We start from the raw sequence: 11,941 nt of genomic DNA on the forward strand, positions 1-11,941 counted from the left end.
CCCTATGTTCTGTTGGACCGACTCTATTACGCATTGTGTTAAAGTTTTACAAGAAGAAAAAGTTAAACTTGTTTAGCCAAATCCTCCAATTTAGTTACAACAGGATTTAACTGTTGTGATCGTCGCTGCTCGACACCCTCACTCCGCCCGCTTTACCTCTGTGGCGACTCCCTCCGGGTCTGATGGACGGCTGGCTGCCATGGCGTCTCCAGGCCGTCTCCCTGCGACGTCCCCGGACTGGCTCGACGTTGCTGATCCGCCATGTTGCCTGATGACCTAGGGCGCGCGCGTGCTCTGGAGCACCAGCAAGAGCGCGAACCTCATGGGCATCCCCCTGAGATAACATCATCCGCTTCCTATATTTAAAGGTCTCTACTTCACTATCTAACGGAGTTAGCAAGGAGAGGATTCGATTCTAGTTAGGATTCCCCCAAGCTACTCTGCCTCCTCGGACTTACCAGGGGTACCCGCTCCTCGGGCGCCTCACTCTTTTCTTTACTTTCAGATTACAGATAGGAACCGGTACTCGCTCCGCGAGGGCCCATGTTCCTGGACACTCTGAAGATTCTCTACTGCCTGGAAGCTATTGCTGCTGCAAACAATTGTGAGTTACCATTGCTCTCTCAGAGCTTTCCCTGGAATCAGGTACTCGCTCCTGAGCTTCCTTCAGACTTTATGTGAGTTTTGTCATCTAGTGCTGTTCATGAACTTTGTCTACTCTGCCTACTCACTTTTCTACAGTTTCTCAACAGCTCAGCCATCCTGGAGCGCCGTTCCAGTACCTGAGGGACGACAGCCCCGCCGGGCATATCAGCTCACTCCTGCCACCTCTGGTGGTTTCAAAAACCTGTTTAATAAAAGAACTAATGTGTCTGTCTCCATACTCAAGCCTAGCTGGTGGTCCCTCTCGGGATATCCTCCCTGGGGCTTGGTCATCTGCCACGGGCCCAGGGATCCACCTACAACTATCTCAGACTCATTACAGATTGCTACTTCTGTGATGACTGGGCTCCATGCAATTATCTTCCCTGTTCAGACAACAGAAGTGCGGGACCGACTTCCGGCAGCAGCACTTCACTTCCGGTGGCAATGGCAGTCCCCCTGTTATGGTATCGTGGATCCCAGGTTGGGGACCACTGCCCTAGACTATTCTTCAAGATTCACTAACTTCCTCCTCATGTCTTCCATGACTGCCTCTAGATTCTGAACTTTCATGTTCATATCCCAGATCAGGGCAGACTCCTGATTATTGCTTCCCTGCCAGCATGTGGAGACAGAGAAGAAAAGCTTTACTAACATTGCTACTTTACCCAGTGTGCCAGTTGCAGTCTCTCAGTATTTCTCTGTCTCCAGCAGATGGTACTGGTATAAAACCTGCAGTCTGGAGTATAGAAAAGAAAAAACAAGAGGATAGTTTTGCAACTTTCCTCTCAGGAGATTGTTAGGTCCTGGTGGGGCCATCCCGTGTAGTTTTGAGGTGGACAAGCTGGCGGTTGGTGACCTTTGAAGTCTTGATCCTGGACTCTGGGGGGGGGGGGTATAGCTGGTGGTCCTGTTCCCTCATCCACCAGGAGAGATCTTTGGATTGCTGTGGCAGCTCTGCACATTTAACGTCCCAGCTCATTCCAGGGAAGTTCCTTTGCCTGTACTGTTAGGGACATTAAAGTTTGTTTTTGTAAGAAAATAAGAGGTTTTTGAGTGCTTGGGGGAAATGCTGACTTGCTCATTTTAGAATCGCGGCGGGCCCGGTCTCCAGCAGTGTCCCTCATCGAGCACAATGGCATTCTGTCTGAGGGACCCAGTGCAGAGGTGACTGCAGGGGTGCATGATGTCTTCTTTTCCCTATCTGCACAGTTTGCCTCATGAGTAACTGCTCGTTGATATTTCTGATCTCATGGCTTGTTTCTTTTTACAAGCAAGCTAAGAAAAATGGCATATTTATTATCAGAATTTAGATGCCTTATGTCATGAAATTACACTAGCTATATGAGTGATTATCTTTGTTCCACTAATTTCGATCACTTACAAAGTTCTTCACATTAACTAAATAACTCCTTAAACATAGCTCATTATCTTACTCCCCAAAACCAAACCACTCTTCCTCTCTTATTTCTGTATTACTCTGGACAATACTGTAATACTCCCAATCCCTTTAACCCACAACCTTGGGGGTCATCTTTGACTCCTCTCTCTCCTTCATTACAGATATCCAAAGCACTGCCAAAATGTGTCATTTCCTTCTCTGTAACATCTCCAAAATCTGTCCCTTCCTTTCTGAACACACTACCAGAACTATGCTCATTGTTCTCTGCTTCAAAGGGGAATTTGATTCATACAGTGACCACTGAGGGCCCCAACTTTTACGGTCTGGGGAAACAAGTATGTGGGTAACTTGCTAATGTGGTGGTTACTACCCTTAACCGCTAAGCCTTGGTACTTTTGATGCAACTCAAACATTGTTCTCTGCTTCAACGGCAAGGCATAATGGGGAATTGAATTCAAACAGCAGCTAACGAGGGCCCTGACCTTTACAGTGTGGGAAACTGATAAGCATGGGGTAACCTACAAGGCACAGCAGATGTTACCATAAGCTTACTGGGCAGACTGGATGGACCATTTGGTCCTTTTCTGCCATCATTTCTATGTTTCTTATCCACTCGCTCATCTCCTCCCACTTAGATGTCTGCCACCTGCTCCTCACAGGTCTCCCAATGAGCCTTCTCTCACCACTACAAACCATACAAAATTCTGCTACATGACTTATCTTTCACCCCAGTTACTACACCCAGATAACCCCTCTTCTCAAGTCACTACATTGGCTCCCTATCCATTCCCACTTACAGTTCAAGTTCCTCTTACTCACTGTTGCGTCCGTCGGTCCTAGACAGCTTCACCCCGTTTGCCTCACCTTATTCATGGCTCCTCCCGCTTACCTGGGAAAGATGGCTACTGCCGCGTCTTCAAGCCGACCTCTTTGGCGTCCCCGGAACGGCATGGTGCAGCCTCCCGCCATTGCTCCTCCCAGGTATCTACTGAGGTGCGTGCACAACCCACGTCTTTGTACCACCCTTGGCATGAACCTCGAGGGCGTTCCCTCATGCTGACATCATGCCATCCGGGTATATTACCTCCACTAATTTGCTAGCTCGTTGAGTTAGCAAGAACTCAAATCTGTTCCTGTCTATGCTACTCTGCCGCTTCCATGCTGCCACAGGAAGCTTTCTCTCTGCCCTTCAGGGTAACTGCTAACCTGGGTACCCGTTCCTCAGGGGCCCTCTGCTTTATTTCAGGTGCCTTACAGGGAACAGGTACTCGCTCCTCGAGAGCCTGCTCTCCCTGCCTCGGTTCCTGTACCTTCTACAACAGACCTGGTGGAATCGCATATCAACAGCAAACACCTAGTGAGTACTCTAACTCTGTCTAGCTCATCCACAGTATCTCCTCGCTGGGAGACCTGCTGCGGAACTGCCTGACGTCATCTAGGAGAGAAGGGCTCCCTCTGCTGAGGTCCCTGAGACTGCAACTACAGACTGCCTCACTACTGCCACCTCTGGTGGATATCTTCAAGCTGTCTATTTATTTATTTATTTATTTATTTATTTTATATACCGACCTTCATGATATGGATCATATCCGATCGGTTTACAAGGAACCTGGGGGTTAACATAAATTAACAACTGATTAACAAGAGGACTTTAACAGAAGGCAAAGTTACATTTAACAAGGTGTAGCAAAACTTGGAATCTGAAAAGGAGACAGGGAGAGGAAGGGAGAGAATAACCATTTAGTATAAATAAATAACCATTTTGTATAACTAGAGATTAGCTACATGGCTGGCGAGGAAAGTAAATTGAAAGGTTTCTAAATTCGGACCGATTATAGGAAAGCTTGGCGGAATAGCCACGTTTTAAGTTTATTTCCGGAATGTTTGTAGGCAGGGTTCCAGTCTAAGGTCCGGTGGCATAGAATTCCAAAGGGTAGGTCCAGCTATCGAGAATGCTTGTTCTTTGGTGGTTGTGTAGCGTACTACTTTGGTTGGGGGAACATGTAGAGATTCTTTGTACTGTTCTCTGATCGGTCTGGAGGAGGTATGGAATCTGAGTGGGATCTGGAGGTCAAGCTGGAGATGTTTGTGAATAGATTTGTGGATTATGGTGATGGATTTGTATAAAATTCTATGGTTTATTGGAAGCCAGTGTAGGCTCCGGAGAACGGGTGTAATGTGGTCTCCACGATTGGTGTTGGTCAAGACTCTGGCTGCCGCGGTCTGAAGCATTTGTAGTGGATTTGTGGTTGAGAGGGGAAGCCCTAGGAGAAGTGTGTTACAATAGTCAATCTTGGCAAAGAGTGTGGTTTGGAGGACTGTCCTGAAATCGTGTGAGTAGAGGAGGGGTTTAAGCCTTTTTAGAACTTGAAGTTTGTAAAAGCAGTCTTTAGTTATATTGTTAGTGGCTATCTTTAGATTCAGATGGTTGTCGAGGATCACTCCGAGGTCTCTTACTTGTGTGATTTGGTTGGTTAGGAGCTGAGGTGAGGTAGAGGTGGCATCTGAGGAGATAAGTATTTCCGTTTTGGCTGCATTAAGGACTAGGTTCAAGCTGTTAAGGAGGTGGTTGATAGATTGGATGCAGTTTTCCCAGAATATGAGTGTTTTTGAGAGGAATTCTTTTATGGGGATAAGAATCTGTACGTCGTCTGCGTAGAGATAATAAGTTAATTTTAGGTTTGTTAGTAGCTGACAGAGGGAAAGGAGGATCCTTGGGGAACTCCTAGCGATGAGTTGAAGCTGGGTGATTCTTTATTGTTGATTTTGACCTTGAAACTGCTATTGCTTAGGAAGGAAATGAACCATCTGTGTACAGATCCTGAAAGTCCGATGTCTGAGAGGCGGTTTAACAGAATGGAGTGGTTCACCGTCTCGAAAGCTGCTGAGATGTCAAGTAAAACTAAAAGGAATGACTGCCCTTTGTCCAGGCCCATGATGATGTGATCCGTGAGGGAAAGGAGGAGGGTTTCCGTGCTATAGGATTTGCGGAAACCATATTGCGATGGGTGGAGAATTTTGTGTTCCTCTAGGTAGTCCGAAAGTTGATGATTTACCAGTTTCTCAGTGATTTTGGCAATAAAAGGGAGGTTGGAAATAGGGCGGAAATTGGAGCGATCTTGTGTGTCAAGGTTGGGTTTCTTCAGAAGGGGTTTGAGAGAGGCGGATTTTAGTGCGTCAGGGTATATTCCCTGGGATAAAGAGCAGTTTATGATGTCTGCTAGGGGTCTCGAAATGATGTCTGGGATACGTAGCAAAAGTTTTGTGGGTATGTGGTCTGACGGCTGGCTGGATGGTTTCAGTCTCTTTAGGAGGGATTCTATCTCCTTGGATGAAATGGGTTCGAAGTTATCTAGGCTGGTTCCGGAGTAGATGGGAGTAGGCGAGGGTGGGGTTGTGTTGAGGGGCAGCAGAGCTAGAGTGTTTGAAATTTTTTTCTGAAAGAAAAGAGCGAGTTCTTCAACCAATAAAGAACTATCTGTGTTTTGTGTGTACGAGTCTAGCCCAGTGCTGTGGCTCCTCATGGGGATCCGCCCCGTGGCCGTGGTACTCCTTTCTGTGCTCTTCTCCTCTACCCCCAATTCCCGACTCCGTGCTTTCCCGTGGCAGCACTGTGTGCTTGGAATAAACTTCCTGAGCCGGTGCGTCATGCTCTCTCTCCTGATTTATATCCCATCTAAATACCCACCTTTTTGAGGCTGCTTTTAAATCTTAACCCCTGACTCTTACAGCCTCATTAATATTTTTTTTTTGTAGGAACATTTTTATTGATGAACAACAAAAAAATAAAAGTACATAACTTTATGGTCTCCGACTCGTTATTCCCCAAGGTTTTTGATTCCCCTTCCCCCATCTGCACACATCAGTGTATATGTCTTAGATATGCTTTAGTCCCAAATGGTAAAACTGCGCCTTGGTGCGGTTAATAATCCCTTTCTTCATCAATACTTTTTGACCATCGCCTCTGCTAACTGTGGCTCGCCATTGAAGGTAGGCATCCCAAGTCAGGTGGAACCGTTTCATGGAGTGGTGTTTTTTCGCCGTCAGCTTATTCAGTGTACATACACTGTCTGATCTCCTCATGATAGGTTGGACTGATGGACAGTGCGGTGATTCCCACCCTCGTTGCGATGCAGGCTTGTATGACAAAGGGATGGGGTTGAGCCATTGTTCCCGTGTCAGTTGCATTCAATAAAGCTAAGCCCATCCTTAACTGAATTTTGTCCTTCAATATGTGGGATATCTTGTCTTCAATCTGTTTCCACAAAGGGATTATACAATTCCCCTGCCCACCACATATGCACATACGTGCCCACTGAATCACATCCCCTCCAACATTTTCCATTAGTATTAGACATGCCGGGGTTATGTCCCATCTATACAATTGCTTATAGCTATTTTCAACCACTAGGGATGATATTGATGCCTTATTTGCTAGTTCAAATATTATCGACCATTCCTTTTGATTATATTCTCTAGGTAAGTCTCTGTCCCAGGCCCTTATATGTTAGTAAGACTCATATTTAATAATTTATATATTTTAGATATTAGACCTTTGAAGTGGAATGGGGTCGAGCAATAGCCTTCGAATAGAGACGTTTCCAGACCCAGAGGCTTCCCTATATTATTCTCCTTCCAAAAGTGCTGGATTTGATGATAAGCTAGGCAGTCCGAGAGTGTTAACTTGTATGTCTGACTTAAAGCATCAAAAGAATTCATATCTTCTCCCCCCATAGATGTTTAATTCGGAAGATACCCCGTTTTTTCCAGCTAAGGAATGATTGTAGTGATTGACATGGGGGAAAGGAAATATTATGGAACAGATGAGTCAGAAAATGGAAGGGTTTATTTCCTACTAATTTTATTTTCCATCTTTCCCAAATATTTAGTGTGTCTCGTAGTTGGTAACACACAGGCTGATTCAGTAAAATGCACGGGAGAGCCGGCGCTCCGAGGTGAGCATCCGCTCTCCCGACGCGCGCCCAGACCACTCTCCTGGGCGCGCGATTCTGTATGCAAATGAGGGCCCGTGATAAAAAGGAGGCTGTCAGCAGGTTTGACAAAACTGAGCGTCCATTTTCCAACCCGCGGGCAGATTTTTAATTTTTTTTTATTTTGGGGCCTCCGACTTAATATCGTTATACAGAAAAGTAGTTTTGGGCAGGTTTTAATAATCTGAGAGTAAAATGTGCGGCTTGGCTGTATCGTGCAGGACTAACTAATAGAGCCCTCAACATGCATTTGCACGTTGAGGGCGCTATTAGTTTTGGGGAGGTTGGACACGTGTTTTCCACGCGCTATTACTCCTTACTGTATGAGGGGTAATAATAGCGAGTGGAAAACGCGCGTTCAAACGGGGGCTAATGGTGTGCTCGTTTTGATAGTTGGGCAAGGTCGCCAAGTTTTCCTGGGCTGCCAGGGTATAGCATCCAGGGGCATCTCAGGCATCAATGATTGCTCGATAATCGCCCAATGTTTAATATCTACTGTTTGATGCCATACTACTAAGGGTTTCAGTTGTGCTGCTACGTAGTTCCAGGAAAGATTAGGTACACTTAACCCCCCCATCTGCCTTACTTTGATAGAGGACAAATCTACTAACTCTGGGTGGTCTCCTTTTCCAAATGAAACTGAACACCTGTTTTTGCCATTGTTTGAGAATAGCATTGGTTATGGGTATGGGTAATGATTGGAATAGGTACAGTACTCTGGAAAGGAAGTTCATTTTTATGGTGGCTATTCGACCTGCGGAGCTGCCATACTTCCACGTTGAATCGGTTAAATTTTGAACGTTTCGGTAGAAACCCTTTTTCAAAGCACGTTGTCTAATTATAAGCTTTCAGCTGCTCTGGATCCCCTCCGTAGGGCTCAGCATTGAACTGTTTTACATCTGACACGTTTCAAGTCACACATTCCACCGTTGTACCATTGGGCTCTGTCCCTCCCGACGCAGCCCCTGTGGCGGGGCACTTAAAGACCACTCTGCAAAAATATCATTTAATAAATGAAGAATGTGTTGATCTCAAGTTTGATCTATTGAATCCTTTAAAATTGGATCCATGAACCTTTACAGTGCTATACCCTCTCCTATGGGGTGTACCTAACTGTATACAGCTCATCTCCTCCACTTTTTATTAGCTCGGGCTATTTGACCCAGCCATGAAAGGTGAAGGGTGCTCCACCTATCCAGATCTAGGAAAGCTTTCTTTAGGAGAGGAGGATAATTCAAATTAAACAGATCTTTAGGATGCTTGGATAAATAGATACCCAGATATTTGACCTTTTGGGTGGTCCATCAAAATGGATGTAATTCTTTGTGTACTGTCTCAGGATTACAAGTAAGATTTAGGATCTCGGATTTCTCCCAGTTCACCTTGAACCTCGATACCGCACTGAAGTCCCGGATGACTCGTTCTATGGCTGATAGAGATTGTTGTGGTTGGGTAACAGTAAACATAATGTCATCCGCGAAGAGGCATTATTTAAATGTATTATGGGAAAAAGTGAAACCGGATCTATAGATATCATTCCTTATGACAGTCGCTAGGGGCTCTAAGAATATGGCAAATAGCGGTGATAACGGACACCCCTGTCTGGTTCCCCTCCCCACCACAAAATAATCCAAATATCCGTGATTGATTTTTAGGCAGGCTTTGGGCTTTGTATACAAGTTGGTAATCCAAGTGTGGAAGAACGGTCCGAATCCTATCTTCCTCAGTACACCAAATAGAAAAGGCCAATGGACCATGTCAAAAGCCTTTTCGGCATCGACTGATAGAAAAATGGCATCTACTTGCTTCCCATGAGCCCACCACATCAAGTCAATCAGTTTGCGAATGTTATCGTCAGCTAACCTTCCCGGCATAAATCCCGCTTGATCGTGGTGAACGAGGGTAGTAATATAGTTATTCATTCGCCATGCTAATATTTTTGCCAGTAGTTTGAGATCTAAATTTAATAAGGAAATTAGTCTATACAATCCGCATATTGAGGGGTCTGTACCTGGCTTTAGGAGCAAAGTTATTCCCACTACATTTCAATTATGGGTTAGTGCTCCCCCATTCCTCAGGTGGTTAAACACTTTCTGCAGATATGTGACTATATAAGGGGTGAAACATTTATAAAACCTCTCCATAAGGCCATCTGGGCCTGGAGATTTTCCTAATTTTAATATTTTGATCGCATTCAGTATTTCTACTGTAGATATTTCCTCGTCTAGAGCTTGTTGCGCCTCCAGTGTCAATGAAGGTAATTGGATTGTCTCTAAATATCTATCTATGGCTTCAGGCTGTATATTGATCTCAGGGGCATACAGTTTACTGTAGAAAGCTAAAAATCTTTGCCTGATTTCTGTGTTATTGGTCAATATATGATCCCCTCATCTTTAATTTTAGCGATGGTATTTTGGTAGGTCAATTTCTTTAGTTTACGGGCTAGGTTGTTGCCTGCTTTGTTTCCCCCCTCGAAATATTCTTGTTTTGCTAAATCTAATAAGAGTACCATCTTGGCTGACTCCAGTCTCAATAAATCTTCCCTGGCCTTAGTCAATTTATTCAAAATGGCTTGGGACCCCTGGTTTTGATGTTCACAGGACAGTCTCATGATCTCCTGTCTCAGTTCTTGTGCTTCCAAAGCATCCCTTTTTTGACATGAGAAGCTCTGGATATTAATAACCCCCGTAGATATGCCTTAAGGGATTCCCATACAATTGGTGGTGGAACATCTCCGTTATCATTTAACTCAATATAATCCTGAATATTTGTAATGAGAGATTTAGTAAACTGGTCATCGGGGCTGTTGATCCTTAGGTAGGTATTTTTTATTACCCACTGCTTGCGCAGTTGTCGCAGTGAATCCTCGGTCCTTCAAGGTTCTTATGGCGTCCGCTATATTTAAGAGGCGAGCAGATTCGCCATTCCAGGTATATGTTAAGCGGAAGGGGTGCATCCATCTCTATTTTATGTTCTCTTTTCTAAGAAATGCAGTCCCCTCTTTCAGTTCCTGTCTATAACTAAGCGACAATGTTTAACCCCGTTAATCAGCCTCTCATGTAAATACTGCTACGTTCCTTTACCTTTCTCAGCTGCTGTCTTTCCTCCTTTACCTTCTCCCTCTCTCTCCCCCCCTCTTTTCGCTCCTGCTCCATCCCCCACTCCCTGTTTTTTGTAATTTCCTCCTTTCTCAAGTTTATTGTAAACCGGCGTGATGTGCTTGCACGAACACCGGTATATTAAAAGCTGTTAAATAAATAAATAAAATAAATAAATATTTTGGAGTGTGGCTTGAGACAGATCCGCGTATACAGATATCTCCTGGTTTTCCCAAGTCCATCTCATTTCCTTCCGTGCAGCTCCCGCTGTTTGTTCTTTTATGCTATAGTCATGGAAGCATCCTATAATGTCTCTTAGTTGCCCATTACCTGGTGCTCTCAAGGCTCTACGGGCCCTATCTAGTTTTATGGTTGCCTGCTGGGCCCCCCTCACGTTCTGGGGAAGCTTCCAGCAAGAATGCACAGGACCTGCGGATGGTATCGGTGCAGTCAGCGTTTTCCTTCGATTCATGAAATCCTCTGACACGTATGTTTCCTCTTCTGGTCCTATTTTCCAGATCAGCCAACTTGGCCCGCACACTCAGATTTTCTTCCTGTAGTTCAGAATAGGCCTCGTGAAGCCGTTTGCTGGTTTCTGCTTGTGCATCCATTGGAGTGTCTGTGTCATCCACCCTTTGCCCCAGTGCAGCTAATTCTTCGTGGAACTCGCCCAGCATTTCTTGGGTTTCGGTCTTGCAGTTTTTTAGGTCCTGGCGGAGGCTGCAGAACCAGTCTCGAAATTCTGCTCTTGTAGGCGCCTCCTTCGAGGTTATATTAAAGGCGTCCTCTGAGGGTTCTCCGCCGGTGTCCTGGCCGGCAGTCTCGTCCCCTCAGTCTCCCATCTTCCGGTATGGAAACCATTGGAAATCTACCGTTTTTCGTTTTGCAGCCATCGCCCAAGTATTCAGACCGGGTTCGTGTGCATTTCGGCAATATTACATTTCTTTCTCATTCCCATTTTTGATTTTTGTAGAAAATTAGCTGCGGAGCTTGTGGCTCAGGCAGCCATCAAGCCCGATGACGTCACTTCCTCCTCTACAGCCTCAGTAATTTTAACTATTTTGTTAATAAAATAAATTCCCCAAGTGTTTTTTGCCCTGTCTCTCTGTCTTGATTAGATTGTAAGCTCTATTGAAATGGGATACGTCACTTAATCAACCGGCATGTGAGCCATGGAAGTAACTGGAAATGGGAGCCAGGTTACTGGCCAGGACCCCAAACTCTTCCTGCCCTGCTCTTTATTTGATTGATTGATTGTATTTTGATCGTCTCCTAATTTGAAAGAAACATCTTAAAGCGATGTGCAGTCGGACATTGAAATGTCTAACTCTATGTTAGGATTTAGCACTACTTCTACTGTTTATCATGTTTAAAGCACTACTAGGTGTACCCAGCACTGTATAGACACACACAGGAGACGGTCCCTGCTCCAGGGAGCTTACAGTCTAATCAAGGCAAACATGCACAACAAGCAAGAATATTGAAGAAGCGTCTCAGAGAGAACTTAGGATTTAAAAGCAGCATCAAGAAGGCGAAGTGTTTTTAAACATTTTCTTATTTATACATTTTCAAAATTTCCAAGATTCATCTTGATACAGAAATACAGAGAATAGGATACATTTTCTCACAAGTAATTCTCCAGTCAGTTCCTTATTCCTTTCTCTAATATAAAGTCCTCATATAAGGGGGGGGGGGGGGGGGGTGGTGAAACTTCTCCAACCTAAGGAAAAAATGTTTTAACCAAAGAAATTCCTCAATAGAACGACAGCGGCCGTTTCCATCGATGGGGCACTCGGTGCATTTGGACG

General features: G+C 44.9%; 1 protein-coding gene across 2 annotated transcripts in view; it reads left to right on the forward strand.

Moving 5' to 3' along the window:
- LOC115083546 (zinc finger protein 585A-like) overlaps nucleotides 1–11,941 on the forward strand; it is a 100,488-nt gene that overhangs the window by 12,224 nt on the left and 76,323 nt on the right. The window lies entirely within an intron of this gene.

Source organism: Rhinatrema bivittatum, chromosome 2 (assembly GCF_901001135.1).
Source record: "Rhinatrema bivittatum chromosome 2, aRhiBiv1.1, whole genome shotgun sequence".
Taxonomy (NCBI): domain Eukaryota; kingdom Metazoa; phylum Chordata; class Amphibia; order Gymnophiona; family Rhinatrematidae; genus Rhinatrema; species Rhinatrema bivittatum.